This window comes from Orcinus orca, chromosome 16 (assembly GCF_937001465.1).
Source record: "Orcinus orca chromosome 16, mOrcOrc1.1, whole genome shotgun sequence".
Taxonomy (NCBI): Eukaryota; Metazoa; Chordata; class Mammalia; order Artiodactyla; family Delphinidae; genus Orcinus; species Orcinus orca.
Window position 1 is genome coordinate 74,414,228 of NC_064574.1, and position 19,895 is coordinate 74,434,122.

General features: G+C 51.0%; 1 protein-coding gene and 1 long non-coding RNA gene across 2 annotated transcripts in view; one reads left to right on the forward strand and one right to left on the reverse strand.

The window, feature by feature from the left end:
* The window catches only part of GALNT17 (polypeptide N-acetylgalactosaminyltransferase 17), a 449,556-nt gene that overhangs the window by 38,771 nt on the left and 390,890 nt on the right, over positions 1 to 19,895 (reverse strand). The gene's annotated exons all lie outside the window — the stretch shown is intronic.
* LOC125961491 (uncharacterized) lies at positions 809 to 2,424 on the forward strand. The gene is made up of 3 exons (XR_007472255.1): positions 809 to 914; positions 1,170 to 1,300; positions 2,306 to 2,424. It is a non-coding gene; the product is annotated as an uncharacterized LOC125961491 (long non-coding RNA).

Consider the following 19,895-nt stretch of genomic DNA (forward strand, 5'->3'; position numbering starts at 1 on the left):
GACTGGAATGGCCGCATGCTTCAAAGAGTATCCCGCCGCCACGGTTCAAAAGGCCCTCGAAGGTTGTGATCGCTTTCTCTAGCGCCCGAGTTCCCTCACTGAAACTGACTTGGTCAGGGTTAACTAAAAGACCTTGACAATTACCTCTCCCAGAAATCTGCAGAAGGGGACTGTGGCTTCGGGGTTGCCTGCAGTTTTGGACTAGAACTAATGAGAGGCCAGGACGGATGAGCCCTTCATAGCGCCACCAGATGAAACAGCCCATCTACCCACTGGCCATCGGCTAATAAGGACCTCCCATCCCATTCCTTAGGACACAGTCTGCCTGAGACATGCCTTGGGGAGAACCCGGCTGCTTAGCTACCTCTTCTTTCTTCCCCAGTGGGGGCCAGAGGGAGCCCCACTCTCCCTTGTCACTGAGGATAGAAACGTGAGAACCCCTCACTCAAGTTCCAAAGCTTGGATCCCAAGGGTGAACCGCCAAAGTCGGCAACAGCGGACATGTCCAAGTCCAGACAGAGTCTGAGAAGCACCACACAACAAGCCATCCATCCCGGTGCCCCAGGCCAGGATCTGAGGCCAAGACAGAGCCAAGGGCGGTGGGGAGAGCTGGTAAGGGGAGGGCGGGGCCCCCTTCTGCAGACGGGAGGAAGTGGGCATCGAGGACCCTGAGAGTCACTGCGGGAACTGCGGGGCCCGCTGGCTCCAGGCTTCCCACAAGCTAGTATTGTGACTGCTGTGGACTGTGATATCACGAAAGGGCAGGGCTGGCTTTGAAGAGCTAGGCTCACATCCAGCTCGGCCACATGGCAGCTGCAGTATGCTCATCTCTGGGCTTTGGTTTCCTCAACCATGAAGGGCAGGTGATAACAGCACCCTATTTGACAGATGTGCTGAGGAGGAGACGAGGTGATGTACGTAAAACTTGTCATCACGATGGTGGCTCATAGTAAATGCTGGGAAAACCCGAGTTAGCGATTACTTGCTGACCATGAGAGTGGCTGCAAATGAGCTGTGTCCTGAGGGCAGTGACAGCAGGAGGGCCTCTGGCTGGTGCCCACAGGAAGGACATCACCAAACACACTGGCCTTGGTGGTGATGGGGTCACCAGGAGGCATCGTCCAGGTGCAGGAAGGTTTCCATTCCCTTTCCACTCCCTCCTCCTGCAGCTGAGATGAGGGGTGTAACCAGTTTCCTTCCCCTATGAGCTGGTTCGCACAGGAGGCCACCCTGATGGAAGAACACACGCTCAGCTTCCCAGGATCCGTAAAGAAAAAAGAGCGGGAAGAATAACTGGAAGGTAAATGTAGACGGAAAGCGAGTCCACCTCCCGGCCCCCTCGAAAGACATTAAGACAAGGAGACCTTTCAAGGCTGGGGGCTCCTCAGAACGCTTCCAATAATTCCATACAAGCCTTTTCTTTTTGCATCAACTGCTGAGAACGTCAACTAATGTTTTAAATGCTGGACTAGTAACTGGACTGATAATAAGCTGTGATTCCGGAAAGGGACAGGAAGGAGCATCAGGGTCCAGGGACTCGGGGGCAAAGTGGATGACCCAGTCGTTACTGATGGTCAGCAAGGACTGGGCAGGGGTGACCTTAGGGGCCAGGATGCTGCCACCATAGGCGAGTCTGGAGCCCAGAAATTCCAGGCCATCATGCCATTCAGTGCTCTTGGAGACGCTGCGTGGTTTAAAGCAAGGGAAAGACAAACACAGATCCCGGTTCACTGGCATCTGGGCACAAAAAGAAACTCAGAACCATCAGACGACCCTCCTAAGTCAATCTGCGCCTGCGGCTGGTGGCTGGGGGCCTGGTGAGTCACAATGTTCGTAGATTTCACCACCTCTTCAATATTCTTGGTGTAAACCTTAGGGCTTTGATCAAGAAAGGATCCTCACGGTGGGAGTAGACATGCATATGCTGAGAAGGTGACAAATCTGAGTCTCTTTTATTGAATTCCAGCTTCTATTGTGGTGCCCAGGTGGACCAGAGGATCATGTGATGCTCTCCTTGGGCCCATAACCGTCCCTGACGAAACAAACCTAAACACGGCACTGCTCATGGGAAAGATGGGGCCAACCTCTGCCAGCGTCAGCACCGGTTCCTGCAGACTCTATGGCAAAGGCTGCAGCCCGGCCACCACAGCCTCCTGGGCACCCGCAAGTCTGGCTTCCCCACGGGAGGTGTGGCCTTAAGACTCATTCTCACCGTGTATGGGAGCCTAGGGGAGGCATGTCCCCCAGGGCTGATGTGGTTGAAAAGCCAGTATGCTTTCTCCATCCTCTCTCTCCCACTGCACAGGGACCTTGCAAGTCACCTATTAAAGGTGGAGGAGCCACATGTGGAAGGAGCCGAGGTCCCCAAATGACCACAAGGAAGGCTACCTGCCAACCGTGAACATCCACAATTGGTTTTTACTAAAATCTCAGCGAAGCCCCTGAGGTTTGGAGGTTTGCTTGTTCCAGTGGCCAGAATAACCAGCCCCAGAGATGCCCCATCTCCTGTTTTGACTTGAAAGTGTGTAGAATTTTTTTTTTTTTGCGGTACACGGGCCTCTCACTGTTGTGGCCTCTCCCGTTGTGGAGCACAGGCTCCGGATGCGCAGGCTCAGTAGTTGTGGCTCACGGGCCCAGCCGCTCCGCGGCATGTGGGGTCTTCCCGGACCGGGGCACGAACCCGTGTCCCCTGCATCGGCAGGCGGACTCTCAACCACTGCGCCACCAGGGAAGCCCAGTGTGTAGAATTTTTAAACATCTACAGGAACCCCAGGCTTTGAATGGATTCGATGACCTGAAGCAAGTGGCCTCCCAGAGCTTCCTTCCAACCCAGTAATTTTATTTCCATTTCTCTCCCAGAAAACAATGCATTCCTCCGCGTCTGTGGAGGCTGACTATTGCATCTGAATACTGACGATGGCAGTGATGCGCTCTCATCCTATTCTGTCCACTGCCCTGCATGGGGCCAGTTTCATGTTTGGGAAATGGCTGGAATGGTAGCCAGCAGCAGAGATGATAAAGGGAAATAGTCTTTTAGATTTTTAAACAGTTCTCCCTCTTGCTCTCAACGCTGTATCCGGCAGATCTTCCAGGCCTGGGGTCTATCTGAACAATTCTAACATGTCATCTCCTACCTGCTGACTTCTGCTGCTGTAAGTAGCCAGGGGCCTGGCTCCTACAGAGGCTGTGAGGCCGAACACCTGAGCTCACTACCCATTCACAGAAAGCGCGGTCCAAAAAAAGCCAGCCTGACCAAAATAAGTCTGCCCGCTCTCTGGCTCAGAGAAAACACAGGAATGACACTGTATTATCTTGAATGCACCCTTTTTTCCCTTTTGTGAAAATCCTGGGGTCTGTGGGGTTGGGTTTCCGATAGTTCTTAGAATGCCGTTGAATGGCACTGATTTTGAAACCTTAAAGAACCAGCAGCTTGGGGTTACTTCAAAGGCTGCCTCAAGGCCTTTGTCCCGGAGAATTTGAAACACAATCCAGCCTGTGATTGAAGTTCATCGTGTCTGACATCCTTAACAGATGCTGTTTGCTCCTGCCTTTTCTTGCCACCCCTGGGTCCTAGGAGGAATGCTCAGGGGACAGGAAGAAATCATGACCGTTATGGGCTGAATTGCATTCCCCCACCTCCACCCTCCGACCCCCTGGCAAATTTATATGTTGAAGCCCTAGCTCCCAGGACCTCAGAACGTGACTGCATTTGGAGATAGAGCCTTTAATGAGAGAATTTAAGGTAACTGAGGTCATTAGGGTGGGGCCCTAATCCAATAGGACTGGTGTCTCTATAAGAAGAGGAGATTAGGACACAGACATGCACACACAGAGAGAAGAGCATATGAGGCCACAGACAGAATCTGGCCATCTACAAGCCAAGGAGAGAGGCGTCAGAAGAAATCAACTCTGCCTACACCTTGATCTCGAACTTCTAGCCTCCAGAAGTGTGAGAAAATGAATTTTTGTTGTTCAAGCCACCCAGGCTTGTGGTGCTTTGGTGTGGCAGCCCTAGCAAACTAACACAATATCCTTCCTACATTTTCCCTGGATTTCATCACAGGGCACTGCCCTGGAGGAACCCGGAGAGAACAGGGCCAATAGAAGGGTGTCGAGAATGCAGAAGAGGTTCTGTAAAGGAACACTTGCCTTCAAAAGATTCATCTTGAAGTAGTTAGTTGCCTATGAAATTGTAGCCCCTTTTGTTATTAGCTTAGAGGCCCGCTTTGGGAAAACATTTCAAGTCCCCTCTCAGAAACAGAGGAGATTTGGTTAAAGTGCTTCCCATATGGAGGGAAGGTAGTTTCTGGCCCGCAGACAGGAAGGAGCTTCTTCCACAAAATGAGATGCTACATTCCACGGGAAGCAGTGGGGTAGTCAGGGGGGATGCTGCCCTCCCAGGATCATGGAAGAGGCATCAGCAGACAGCCCCGTACTCCTGGTGACAGGTCAGCCCATCTGGGATAGCTGGTGTTGGAAACACTGGGAGCAGATCCTCTAACACAGCTGAACACAGCTGCCCTGGAACCTCTAGGACAAACACCCTGCCGAGCTTTGGAAGCCAGGTCTTACTGCCTTTCTATAACCATTGCTTCCCATGCCAGCCACAGAATAGCTCCTAGCTCACAAGCAAGAACATCACTATCTTTTTTTTTTTTTTTTTGCAGTACGCGGGCCTCTCACTGCTGTGGCCTCTCCCGTTGCGGAGCACAGGCTCTGGACGCACAGGCCCAGCGGCCATGGCTCACGGGCCCAGCCGCTCCGCGGCATGGGGGATCTTCCCAGACCGGGGCACGAACCCGCGTCCCCTGCATCAGCAGGCGGACTCTCAACCACTGCGCCACCAGAGAAGCCCAACATCACTATCTTTAACAACAATGGTACCTAAGACCTACTCAGCCACTCTGCAAAGTACTGGATGTTCATGATTTTATTTCATTTTCACAACAAACCTGTGAGGCAGGTCCTTCCCCAAGTTACAGAGGAGGAAACTGAGGCTCGGTGCGTTAAGGAGCATGCCCCAGACACACGCTTAATAAGGCCCCAAAGTAAACTGGGGTCTGTTTAAGCCCCGTACTCTTTCCCACCTTACACACTTCCAGAAGTGTGAGAAGACCTTGTCTCTCTGTGCTCCAGCCTCTCAGCAGAGTCACCTCGAAATTCCGAGGGCTGGGTTACTGGGATACAGAGGATCTAAGTCAGAGGCTTCCAAATAACAGACCTCTGACTTGAGCTGACCACAGCCCCGTCACCTGGGGAGCTTGTGAAACACACACGCACCTAGGTCCTGGTCCCTGAGGTGCTGACTTAGTGGATCTTGGGATGGGCCTGAGCATCGACATTTTACAAGCTTAGGGTATCTACTTGTTTGGAACCAGGGAAAGATCCGGAAAGATTTGTGCCCTGGACACCTGTGCAGTCTGGAGAAGCCTACGGGTCCCTTCTCAGAATAAAAACGCATCCAATATCATGGAAGCAACCTAAATGTCCGTCGCCAGGCGAATGGATAAAGATGTGGCACGTATATATACAATGGAATATTACTCGGCCATAAAGAGGAACGAAATTGGGTCATTTGTGGAGACACGGATGGACCTAGAGACTGCCATACAGAGTGAAGTAAGTCAGAAAGACAAAAACAAATATCGTATGTTAACGCATATATGTGGAATCTAGAAAAACGGTACAGATGAACCGGTTTGCAAGGCAGAAATAGAGACACAGATGCAGAGAACAAACGTATGGATACCAAGGGGGGTGGGATGAATTGGGAGATTAGGATTGACTTATATACACTAATATGTATAAAATAGATAACGAATGAGAACTTGCTGTATAGCACAGGGAACTCCACTTTGCTGTACAGTAGAAACTAAGACAACACTGTAAAACAACTACGCCCCAATAAAAAAAAAACGCATCAAATAAAACAAAATGCGTAGAATTACTCTGGAAACCAATTATATTGAAATATAGTCATCAAGTTTTGTTTGCTTGTTTGTTTGGTTGGGTTTTTTTTTGCTGCACGGCTTGTGGGATCTCAGCTCCCTGACCAGGCATCAAACCCAGACCCCCGGCAGGGGAAGCACGGAGTCCTAACCACTGGACCACCAGGGATGTCCAGATCAAGTATTAAAAATCATGATCTAGTGATACATGTACTTCTTTAAGACATTAAATAAGATCAAGTGTGGATTTAACAACTGCTATAAATTTAAACTCCTCTTACAGACAGGAGGAGACCTAAGTATTTCACGATGTCTATAAGAAGTAGGATGTGATATATGCTTGTCTGTGATTCCTCTTGGAGTCAAAAGCGCAGTATGGCTAATGGTACAGACACCTATGGCCTCCATTCATAATTGAAATAATTGCTAATGGTAGAGATCTATGGCCTCCATTCATAATTGAAATAATTGCTAATGTCGGTTAGAGATGAGTGAACATAAAACATGCATTTTACATTCCGGACCAAGTTTACAGAGCCGTCGATTTTATCAGACTCCTTGGAGATGCATGGACTCCAGGCTAAACTCCCTTGTTTTGGGGTTATTATCAGCTATCATCTAAAAAATTTAGAATATGGATTTCAAGAGATTTTTTTCATCTCTCCCCAAATAGGTTTTACAAGAGGTTAAATCAAGACAAAGAGGTATGTGATTTTCTTTGGCAATGAGAAGGCTGCATGGATATTTTGAACTTTTCTTCCAGGCAAAAGGGACTACATTAAATGATTGATTTAGAAATTAACGACCGCTAGTGGAACAGCAACCACAAGAAATAACATTCATGCAAATCTCACAAGGGAAAATGTTGCATGATTTATCTTTTGGTCAGCATTCCGGCATTCTAAGATGAAAGTTATTTTTTTCTCCACCCTTGCTTTGTTTTGTACTTATCCTAATTTTCTAAATAACACGGTTCCCAGATTGGGAGAAATGATTATCCCTTATTCAGAGCAAACGGTGCCAGAGATCTATTCATGAAAAGAATAGATTCTTCCCGTAATCAACCACCCTTTCCTTTGCCTTGTCGGAGTACATCCTCCTCTTATGAGATTACCTGAAGTTTCAACTGGATAAAGCCATAACAGAGAGCCCCATGTAGCGGCTAGGAGCAATGCTTTATGGGCACCAGAAAGTTTGCTGCGCTTAGCTCTGCACTAGATCCCAGGATAACAGGATTTTGTGCACGCTCGCAAAGCATTTAATAGCTCAGAGCATTTCTTGCTTTGCCACTTCAGTTGTGTGCTGTGGTTTAGGTGGGTTTCATTGTTTCCCAGGCTGCTCACAATTGTTCATCTCCGTGGCAGAGGTAACAAGGAGTTCCACTTCGCCCGCTGGAGTGGGCTGAGCCGTCCCCACAGGCCTCCTTGTGCAATTCCTCTGCAGCAGAGCCTCTGGCGGTAGGATGCAAACACCAACCTGGAGAGGATGAAGACAGCAGCACCTCCAGGACACTGGGGGGAGAAAGCGGAGCCTATCTCCCAGGTGTGCACCCTGGAGATGAGGGTGTGATCCACCTAGGCACGGCTTCATCCTTGAAAGGGTCTCATAAAATCGCCCAGTGCCACTCAAATCTCAGATCTTTTTTTCTGTTGACTCCTTTCAAAGCAATGTTCTTCCCTCACAAAGCGTCACGAGCCTCAGTCCCCAGGATCCCAGACTTAGAGCCCTCACTACACACTGAGGGCAGGTACCCAAACCAGAATATCGATAGGACTGTTTCAGGGACTTCTCTCGTGGCGCAGTGGTTAGGAATCCACCTGCCAGTGCAGGGGACATGGGTTCGAGCCCTGGTCCGGGAAGATTCCATATGCCGCAGAGCAACTAAGCCCGTGCTCCACAACAAGAGAAGCCACCGCGATGAGAAGCCCACGCACCACAACAAAGAGTAGCCCCTGCTCGCCATAACTAGAGAAGGCCCGTGTGCAGCAACACAGACCCAATGCAGCCAAAAATAAATAAATTCATAGATATTTAAAAAAAGCTCCATTTCATTATTTGCGTCTGTTACTCCGGCCCAAGCCTACACTCCCAGATTTACCTCCTGCGTCTCCCGCATTACACTCACCACAAGCTCTCCTGTCCATTCTAAACTCAGCCAGTGCCCACACTGTGTCCACATCAGGACCTCCCTCTCCTGGCCTCTCTGCCCAGCCAAATTCCACCCACTTTTCAAAGCCAGAGACCCCTCCAAGGAAGCACTTTCCTAACCATCCAAGGGAGGGGCAGCCCACTTTCCTCATCTATTATAACACTCCATATTTGTGCCACTACTTCACAGATGAAGCAGATGGTCTAAAATGTACGCTGTGCACGGGTACATTGTACACGACTCCAATTCGTGAGTTGCATACAGAGCCAGTGCTGAGAAACGTCCAAATTTCCCTGTCTGCAGTGACCCTCACCCTCTACATCAATGCCCTGTTCCCACAGTTCCGCACTGGCCAATTTGGAACGACCCACTCTGACCCCAGGCTCCTTTTCTTTTCTTCTGTTTCTCTCATTCACTTACTCCCACTGAACCTTTTCAGAGAGGGGGGAGCCTCAGGCCATGTGATGCCCGTAATGGTAAAATTAACAACAAAATAATGAGAGCTAACACTTAGCTGTATTTTAGGCACTTCACATTCACTGACTTATTACTAACTCAATCACATAATAACATTATGAGGTAAGTGCTGTTATGTTCCCCATTTTAGAAACAAAGAAATTGAGGCAAAGAGAGTTTAAGCAAATTGCCCAAAGACACCCAGTGTCCTAACCGTATTTTCTTAGACTCTATGTTTGTCTATGTGGCATCCATTAATCACAGGGCCAAACTACACACAGGGCCAAACCACATTGTTTATATCTCCCCTGCCATCCAGGGCCCACACTCTGATCTCTCTCCTTACCTAACTCTCACATACCAAGCCAAGATTCCCCCTGCCCTAGATCACCCAGGGCCAGGCACCAGACACCTTGGGACAGCCCCTGTGCCCCAAGCGTGCTAGAATTATTCAAACCAGCCAATCCTAAACTGCTTACCCTGCCCCCCCCCCCAACCCGGTAGAAACCTCAATAAGGGCTTTGGCCAGGTTTTCCCCTCACTCCTTTTGCCTCCTGACTTTGTGGCCTATCACTCATTTCTAGAAGTCTGAGCAACAGTAAACTTTTCTTTCAGTGGCATTGACCTCTCTGTGTCATCACTATCACCTTTATCAGTTAAGCCCGAGGTACAAATCACCCAGGGAGGTAGTAGCTGAACGGGGGCTCTGCACCCTGCTACTGGCATATCCTGCCGCTCCTACTTGGGCTCTGCCTAGCCCTTCCTTTCCAGCTCAGCTTACAGTCCCTCCTCTGTCCCTTGGAATTCTCTCTTGCGCCCTCTCATGGCGCCTCTGCGCCCTGCACTCTCTTGGCAAAACCACCGCCTTGGATGGGACCAAGGGTCTGCATTTCCTGGACCAACACTCACACTACTAAATACTATTGGAAAAAAATCTTATAAGCACACAGAGTTGTCTCCATAAGTATAAGTCCGCAAACCTCAAGGGGGCCCTAAATACTGCTGGGGAAGCCCACTTTTCAGGGATCTTTCTCCCTGAAAAGAACCCCCTCTTTTTTTTTTTTTTTTTGCGGTTCGCAGGCCTCTCTCTGTTGTGGCCCCTCCCGCCGCGGAGCACAGGCTCCGGACGCGCAGGCTCAGCGGCCATGACTCACGGGCCCAGCCGCTCCGCGGCATGTGGGATCTTCCCGGACCGGGGCACGAACCCGCGTCCCCTGCATCGGCAGGCGGACTCTCAACCACTGCGCCACCAGGGAAGCCCGAGATCCCCCTCTTTGATCCTCACGGCAACTATTTCAATCTTCCCCGTCCTCCTCCAATCTCCAACCACCCCTCACTTTCAGCTGATGCCATAGTGTGCATTTCTCAGGGCAAACAGAAGCCACCAGGTGGGAAACTGCACAGCCCCAGACTCCCACCTTCGTCCTTGTACAGGGGGGATGTGTTCTCCATAGCGTGACGGATGCCCTTGCTGCTGAATCAGTCTAAGGGCACTGGAACTCCTTGTCATATGTACTTCTCGGTCCTGCTGACCCACTTCATTCATTCATCTGTTGAGTATCTACCACGTATCAGGCACCAGTGGAAACAACTGGAGATCTCTGCCTGGTGGAGCTGATACTTTTAGCAAGGGCAGATAGATATTAAATAACACATATAATACGTAAGTAAATTATGTAGCACATCGGAAGGTGGGAAGTCTACGGAGAAAAGAAGTAAAGCGGCGTGGAGTACTCAGCAGGGCTGGGGGTGGCAAGAACGAGGCGAGAGAGGCTACAGCGCGAAGGCGGTACGAGATTTCTGAGGCAAGGGCATTCCGGATGCTGCGAAGGACTGCAGCAAAGGTCTGACGGCAGGAGGCTGCCAGGTGAGCTTGAGGAACAGCGAGGAGGTCAGTGGGGCTGCAGGAGAGAAGCTGGGAGGACCAGCAGGCCATGAAGTCAGTTCTCGGAGGGGTCTGTCTAGGGGACCGAAAGGACTCTAGCTTTTACTTCAAGTGAAATGGGGAGCCATTGACGGTTCTGGAGCAGAGAAGTACCATGACCTCACATAAGTGTTAAGAGCATCACTCTGATTGCTGTGCTGAGATGGACTACAAGGGCCAGGGCAGAGGCGGGGAGACCAGAGAGGAGGTGAAGCTGATCCAGGCAGGAGGTGAAGGTGACTTAGCCAAGAAGGGAGCAGGGAGGCGGCAAGAGGTGGTTGGTTTCTTGGAACTCTCGCCTTCCGTGGCTGCCATGGGGCCGGTCTCCCTTGGTTCTTTCTGCCACGCTGCCTGCTCCTTCTCAGCCTCCCAAGAGGCGTCTCCCCTGGACTTTACATTCTGGGGCTCCCCAGGGCTCCTCTTCCAAGCTCTCTCTGGTCAGTTGCCGGTCGCCCGCTGACGATGTTGAACATCAGACCTGTAAATCCAACGGTCTGCTCATCCCTCTATCTGGATGGGCCACAGACCTCAGAAATTTAGTCCCAACCTCCCCAGAAACTTGCTCATCCCATCTCAGGGAAGGGCACCGTGGATCTCACCCAGTTGTCCAGAGAAGAAACCTGGGAACTTCATTCTCCTTTAATATCAGAGCCAACTTGTCACCTTTAATATTAAAGCCGACCTGTCACCAGGATCTGGTGATCTTGCCTCTGAAACAGCTCCTGAAAGCATCTGCTTCTTTCTAACCCCGCTGCCACTTCCCCACCTGGCATCTTCCCGGGAGGACCCTGGTGCCACCTTGATTGGTCTCCCTGCATCTCTGTCATGACCCGATTCAACCCATGCTCCACAACCCCGCCAGACTGAGCTTCCCAGAGTGCCAACCGCACCTCAGCTCTGCCCATCTTCCATCTTCAGGGGCTTCACATGACCTCAGGAGATGGTCGAAAATCTACCCACAAAGCGTGGAAGACCGGGTCTCTGCTGATCTGCTCCTGTCTCCCCCACCGATGCTCCAGCCACAGGGAAAGGCTCTCTGTCCCCCCCAGAAAAATCCTCTTGGCCCAATTCTGCCTGATAACGAGACTTCTCATCCACCCTCCATCTCTCCCCCTCATCCTCAGGTCTCATCTCAATGTCGCCTTCTCTAGAAGCTTCCCTAGCCCTCCCTCGGAGCTGCATGCCCCACAGATGCCTCGTTTACTTCTCCAGCCATAGCATTTCCATTCTGCCTGCTGTTTCCTTGTTTACGTTCCCATCATGTTGTCAGGTCACCCAGGTGCCCCGCCTCTGATTCCTCGTCCGAAACCAGCACAGAGGGATGTCTTTGACATCGCAGGCATTTACTGAATAACCAGCATATTAATGTGTGGAGCCAGGATTCTCAGGGAGTCTGGTCTCTGAACAGAAGAGTGGTTCCCTGAGTCAGTCCTATGATCCATGAGGCCAGACAAGCGACACTGGAACATCCTTTATTACCATGAACATGAAAAATAATAATTACATCTCTGACGTGCAAGGCCTTGGACTAGGCACTTTATAGCTTATTCATTTAATTCTTACAATTATTCTATCAAATTACTTATATACCTTTCATTTTACAAATGAAAAACTGAAGCTGTGAGAAGGTAAATAACGTTTGCTGCATAGCAAACGAGTGGCAGGATGCGTACCGTCACTTTGGGTTTGTGTGTCATCATGACCCCCCGTGATGCAGGAAAAATAACCCTTGTTTTTCCAATAATTATCTGTTGTCCTCCTATCCCCCAAATTTCTCAACCCTCTTTTCGAGTGCATTTTATTTCTGGCTTGTATAGCTTTAAGTTCCCTGGTATCCGGACCTCAGTGTAAGGAAATAACGCCCTCTGATTTGTCTTCCAGCTCCTCTGCCCTTAAAGCTGGGGTGGACGTGTAGTGCTGGGTCCTTGCCAGGCCTCGCAGGGCCTGGGGTCACCTGCCCCTCTAGCCCTGGTGCCCTGAGGGGGCTTCTGAGAACAGAGGTCTCCATCAGCGGCTTTCCTCCAAGCCTGCCCTGGTTTGGTCCTTTTTACAGCAAGTGACCCCAACTGGGTACCCAAATGCTGGCACCCAAGCTGGCCTGTGAGGCGTCAGACCCCAGGAGCTCCAACCTCAGGGCAGAGAGCAGGCCTGCATCTCACCACCCCCGACCCCTGGGATGGCAACACACGGCAGAAAATAGACCTTGTTGGAACTAGTTTTTGAGGGAGAACAGAATTTGATGAAACAAAGCTGCTTGTTTATAAACAAGAACTGAGCACCAGAGCGCTGGAGACAATGTGTCTGGCCACCTCGGCCAGATCTGGGTGACCTGGGCCCAGGACAGTCCTGCAGAGAAAGCGTGAAGAGGGTGAGTGCCTCCCGTCAGGATCAAAGGCATTTGCAAACAATCCCGGTCCATCAAATGTAAGGAGGTGTCGATGCTGAAACAGTAGCCAAGGGATGGACCAGCCCAGGCCAGAGGTCTGAAAGGGGAGATGCAGAAAATGCAGGGGCCAGTGCAGGGGTTCTCAGGGAAGCCCCACCTGCCCAAACAGCCACCCGGCCAATGCCTCCTCACCCAGGGCCCAAGGCTTTGGCCCTCCCAGGGACCCTGTCCTCTCTCCAGGCCTCTGGGGACCCCGCGAGTATGCCTGGCAGCCTCAGACCCAGGCAGGGAGGGGGAGGCCTCCCTGTGCCCCGGGTCCCCCTCTAAGCACAGGCACCAGTTTCCCTCCTTTGTCTCTGCCTCGCCCAGGGCTGCCGCCCTGCCCTCACAATTCCTGATGCAGCTGAACACTTGTTTCAAATGGAAAGTAAAAATGGGCTTTTTCTCCTTCGCTCCTTACCTGCTAATTGCCAATGACGACGCCCTGGATTTGCCATCGGCTGGCCTGCCTCTCCTACAATTCCCTTCCTCTCTGGTACTTCCAGAAGAGCGAGTAATGAGAAACCAGAAACAGGACTTCAAGAACAAATTCGACCAAATAAATGCTACGAGAAACATCTCAGGGCCTTCAGAGGGCAATGAGGCATGTGATATGAAGATTAGCAGTGAGAACAGCAATCCCCCTAAATAAATACATAACGAGGTGGCACGTTCCCACAGCCGTGTTCATTTCCTCGGCCACTTACCCCTCTTGCACTCTTACACTCCCTTCTCCGTAGGAGAACTTTGCTCCGGATTCAGAGGCGTCCCAGGGGGAGCCCTCCCTGAACGCATCAGCTGACTGCAGGGTTCTGCTGGCCCTCAGGACGCTGTTAGCCCCAGCCTGCCCCTATGTAAAGTGTCTGGGTAGGTGGGCTCTGATTTTAAGGCCCCTTCCTCTAATTTTATGATGCAAACTTCCCACGTTGCGCCCAAATGCCCCACCCTGGGAAACCTCCCCAGTCTAGAGCAAGGCTGAGCCTCGGGTGAGGCAATGTCTGCACATAACATTTAAGGGGCACCCTAAAAACTCAGGAATGGAGATAAATAATATTTTGACGCAATATTTTAGGAATCAAAAATAATGCAAAAATCCATGACGAGCAAAATGTCAACATTTTCAGTAAAGACAGGCTCCCACCCTACAGGTGCACGGCTCACCTCACACGCCTCCCTCTGGTCCCAGATCCAGAGTATGAGTCCGTGTGTAAGATCGGGGCATCCTCTGCAGCAGCCCACTGCTCCTCCTTGCTTATCACGCTCTGGTCTTATTTTCGATGTCCAGGAAGGTGCCCAGTTCTCCCCTCGCCCCTCGTCCCCAAAGCACACAGACCCACAGATCCATTACGTGGCTAAGCGTGTTCGTGCTTGCAAGCTGGGTCTCAGTTATCACTCTCTTCACCCTAAGCCTGACGAGAGCCCCTCTAGGAACATGCCTATCCCCTTGGAGCACCCAACATCGTCTCCCCTCTCTAAGGGGTGGGACTGGATCTTGTTCAATATTCAAACCCCAGCAGCTGGCAAGAGAACCCCATACCTATCAGAGGGATGACGCAATGCTAAGACGACTCTGAATTGGGGCGGCTCCCAGTGTCCACAGCATCCTGACGGGGGGTCCCATGGGACGTGACGGGAGCTCAGCATCACCGAAGCTGCCTGTTCATGGTGGGAGAGCTTGGCGGGACAGAGGCCCTTCCTTATCTAGAGTCCTAACAGTACTCCTTGTAAGGGCATCTCTTTTTCTTTCTCTCTTTAGTTTAAACATCTCCGGATCCTTTAAAGGATCCCCATTTGATGTGGCTCCTGGACCCCGGCAGAGGTCCAGGAGATAAATAATATTTTGACGCAATATTTTAGGAATCAAAAATAAGAGGGTGCCGGGGGTTACTTCAGGCCCTCAAAGTCTTAGATGGGTTGCTGGCTAATTTTTTTCTTCCTCAAAGTTTGCCATCAGCTTCAAGCACCTCCACTTGCCCATCTGAGTTGAAGCCACCTGCTGCTCTTACCTGGATTATTACCACCTTAAACTGCCATGCTGGACCCTTGTTTCTGCTCTTTTCCCAGTAGAATCCCCGTACAGCAATGAGGGATCCTTTTAGAACATCAGTCAAAGTCGTCAATCTGCTGCTCAAAACCCTCCCGTGGCCGCACCGTACTGAGAGTACACACCACAATCCAGACGATGGCTGAGGGTCAGCCCTCTGCTGCCCGTCATCTCCTCTCACTCTGCCCCTGCTCATGCCCTCCAGCCACATGGACCTCCCGCTGTTCCTCAACGGGGCGAAGCCTGTACTCGCCACAGGGCCTTTGCACTCGCTGTGCCTTCTGCATGGGACAGTTTTCCCCCAGAAATCCACATCCCTTGTCCCTTCACATCATCCGGGTCTACTACTTCAATACTTCCTTATCCTAAAAACATTCCTTGTCTACACTATTCAAAACAGCCTCTCCCCCAAACCCCAACCTCTGTCCCCTTGCTCCATAATAGGTACTGGCTACTCCATCATGGCAGGGACCATGTCTGTTCTGTTGACGGTTGCATGCCGGTGCCAGAACAGGGCCTGGCACACAGTAAGTGTCCAATGAATACCTGTTGCATGAATAAATGAATTGAAGAACCTGCCTCTGAGTTTATATTCTTATCAACACACAGTATTCTTGGGTTTGAACCCAACAGTGGAGTCTCTGTCAGATTTGCTGTTTCTTTACACCTCTCTCGAGTCCGCAGTGCCAAGCTCCATGATTGCTGGATTGCATTGGAAGATCCAAACATTTTGTCTTTGCCATTTTCAACTCTTGCTGAGTTGAGTCCCAGGCCTGCCTTTTCAGTGTTGCCCTGGTATTTTTAGAAGAGCACTTCTTGTGTGTTTGTGAGGGCCAATTATCCCAGCTGCCTCCCTGGATACGTTTCCACTTGCTGGTTCAGTTTTACATTCTCTACAATCACTGATGAAATTGCCCACTAAGTATGTTCCAATCCTCACAGACCCCAGCGGCATTCTGGTCCCGAGTGGCCTCGCCGCCATCCGGTGGAAGTTCACAAAAATAAGTCCATGAAAGGGATTAAAATGCAGAGCTGGTCTGAGGTTGGGGAAGGGAAGACCAGACTATACGGGGGGTAGGGGGGTTGTCAGCACGTTAGGAGGACACCAAGCCCCTTGTCCCCCAAGATATCTTGGGTTTACCCTCCACTCCTCCATCACGGGAGCTCGGCCAAGGGAAGGGTGTGGCTTTGCCCCCAGCTCCCTGGAACCCAGGCTAACCTCTGGGCGGTGACTGTCCCGCGTGTACTTGGCAGACCAGTTAGAACTGGAGTAAGCACACAGTCGCGATCCATAAACGCGGCAGCCTGAATGAATGAGCACAAGAGAACAGTTCAGCGGGATGGGCTCAGCTCTCTACACTGGCTCTGACTCTGGAGACTTCGGATGCAGCTTATGGGACTGAGAAACCCGCCCAACCCACAGACTGTTCATACGATGTCTTGAGTTCGTTCGGTCTTCCGGGAAGGGGTCTGTTGGTGCCCTCAGAATCTCCAAGTGGCCATGGACCCCAAAACATGAAGGGGCGCGTGGTAGAACAGGATGCGAGTGCAGCCCGCAGGGCTGTGGGTCCAGCTCCTGCCCGAAGCCATGTGCTCTGCCCTCTGCCCCGCCCGCGCTCCTCCTCTGGCCCCCACCCTCTGCCAGAGCCCCACCTTGTACCCTCCCCCTTGCCACGCCAACCTCGCAGGTGCCATGCGCTTCCCTTGAGGGCTCTGCCCAGACTGCACCTTCTGCTGAAACACGCTTCCTCCTTCCCTAGCTCCCGCTGGTGCTTCTAAGACCCCTCAGGGGTGCCCTCCTCAAAGCTTGTCCTGAACACCCCTGCTCGTCTCCCCCACCCCAGCAGCCCCAGACCAGCGCTTCCCGGAGTGTGGCCACAGCCTGTCCACCAACGGTCTGCAGAAAAAGACTCCGAAGGAAATTGTGAGTCAGCTTTGAAAGCATTTATAGCAATTCTGAGCAACTGTGTATCAGTTGAATCCAATAATAAAAATTAAGGGTTTGTGTTTGTTTCTTTCTTTGTCTCTATTTTATTTTTCTAGTAATTCATTTTTATTGCATTTTATAAAAGTAGCAGTTCTTGATAGATTGGAAATAAGAAAAGATCTGGTCTTTTACTAGATGTCCATATTTCTCAACCTTTTCTCCACTACTGCCCCCCTGTGGAGCACTTTTAGATATTCCCCACCCCCAGCCACCTGCTCTGCTCCCCCCATGAAATCTTAACACCAGAGATAGTCTGTATATGTTTGTGTGCTGTATGTATGCTCGCGATTTACACATAAAAAGAACAATACTTTTTTGCATCCCCCTCCAAGAGCCAATTTTCATCCCATTGGGAACCATGTCACTCTTGATCGGAATGCATGGCACAGAGAGTTTGAGAAGCACTGCTGGGGTGCTGGGTAGGCAGGCGCTGCCCCTAGGAGGGATTTGGAAATCGTGTGGGTGCTCTTGTCAGCTAGTAGTCGTGCGGAGCACAGCAACATACGTATTCTTGTAAATCCCCTTTCTCGTATTTCCCTGGTACATTACAGCTAAGGCGTTACACTGATTACGACTCTGGGTGTCGGTAGGTTCCCTTATCTAGTATCTACCCGCTGGGTCTTGTGAATCTTTGAAAGATGAGGAGGCGGCGGCCATGGTCATGCCCATCGGTCACCCCCAGCGTTCTTGCTCTCCTGGTCATTTGCCCTGTGACCACTCACTGCTCATCATCTGGACATCTCCGGGCAGCTATGGGGAACCTCGCAGGCCATCTGGAGAGGTTCCTTCTAGAGTGTGGGTAACCAGTGCAGCCGTTCCTCCGCAGAAAACACTAATCTGGGAAATGCTCCCCTCTGATACACCTGCAGTGCCCTCAGCATCATCGTAAAGGCTGGGAGCCATGTCCCCTGGGCACTGAAGCCCGCTTACCTCTGTTTAAGTCAGAAGCTTCCACCTCCGTTACTTTTAATGACATACACTCCCTTACTTTTTGTAGGAGACCCATGACAACCCACAGAACCAGCATTCCAGAGAATACGCTTTGGAAAAAAAACTGAGCCTGAGGTTTTATTAATTCATGTTCCTTTGCCCCAAAGCCACGGGTCGTTGGAATTCCATCAGTAAAAAGCAGAACTGCTTCCTCGTCTGGGCTGATGCAGAGGTTCCTGGGGGGCCAGCACCTGTGCACTCAGACCCCATCACCCAGCTATGAATCCTGCCCATTACTGCTCCTGGTGTAAGCCTGAGGACCCCTGTGGCTCCTGAAACTACCATGACCTTGGCTCTGGTCATTCTCTTTCCCAAGGCCCAGCACAAGACCTGGAAGACACTGGAGACTCAAATTCATTTCCTAGTTTCTTTTTAACCAGAGGTGGATTTGTTCTACCTTGAAGATGCCTATAGTTTCTCACTCTCTCTTCTTAGGAGACAAGCCAAAGTACAGGGGCATCACAGCCGCATTTAGTGCCCAGATCCCCTGAGCACTCTCTGAGATGCCCAGATGGTGTATTTTCTTTTTTTTTTTTTGCGGTACGCGGGCCCCTCACTGCTGTGGCCTCCCCCGTCGCGGACGCTCCGCGGCATGTGGGATCCTCCCGGACTGGGGCACGAACCTGCGTCCCCTGCATCGGCAGCAGACTCTCAACCACTGTGCCACCAGGGAAGCCCAGATGGTGTATTTTTTTCAGAAGACTCTTTAGCTCATGTCCTTAAATCGTGGTCATTCATCCTCTCCTGGAGGGAATTATTTAGAGAACAAAGAAATACGTCTCAGTTCAAAACAATGATCTGTTGAACTGTTGGATGCAGGCTCAGAGAACATAACGGATGCTGCATTAGTCTGCTTGGGCTGCCATAACAAAGTACTGCAGATGGGGTGGTTGAAACAACAGAAATTTTTCTCACAGTTCTGGAGGCTGGAAGTCCAAGATCAAGGGGTCAGCAGGGTGGGTTTCTCCTGAGGCCTCTCTCCTTAGCTTATAGACGGCTGTCTTCTCCCTGTGTCCTCACATGGTCTGCCCTCTCTGTGTCTGTGTCCTAATCTTCTCTTCTTACAAGGCACCAGTCATACTAGATTAGGGCCCATCTTAATGACCTCATTTTAACCTAATCACTTCTTTAAAGACACTGTCTCCAAATATAGTCACATTCTGAGGTTTGGGGGGTTAGGGCTTCAACATATGAGTTTTGTGGGGTGTACACAGTTTAGCCCACAACGTATGGAAAAGGCATCTGGCCTCTCAAGTTTAACTCTCAGAGAAACACAGACTGTCAGAGTTTTGCTGATTGTTGAACACGTTCATTTCATACATTCAGAAAAGAGAAGGGACGGCCTGTAACAACCCAGCTCACGGGTCCAGTAACCTTCTCAGGCACCCATCAGACTCCTTCCTCCCCCGCACTGCCCTCTGCGCCCACCGTGGGAACTGCTTCTCTGCCTGCTAGGAGGAGACTCGGGGATGGTGGCGGCTGGAAGTTCCCCGACCTCCCAGGGCTCGCTTCATTAGTCTCTGATGGGCCCCGTGTGTGGGAAGAAATGTGGGAAATCAGACCTCTCTGCTGCCCCAGACAGTTCATAAGCACAGACGGGGCAGTGGCCAACACCACAAAGCCATCAGGAAATGCCCTGGGTGGCCGTGTCCTCCCTCCATCTGTGACAGGCCCTCTCCTGCCAGCTCCCTTGACATCTCAGGTGATATTTGAGCTCTCGTTCTGATGTGGGTTTTCGGGACGCGGTTCATTATAGATTCATCTTTTGGGTCTTTCAGCAACCTGAGTTTTGGTCTTTCCTCTTACCATCACCTGGTGATGGGAGAAGGGAGAAGGGAGATGGTGGAAATGAGGTTGAGAGGCAAGGGGGAAGCCTGCATGCTTCTGTGTGTGCAGATTTGCACACACAGAGGCTCACTGAGTGCACATTTCCTGAGAACCTCCATGCCAGGAGGTACTACTGCTGGTAACA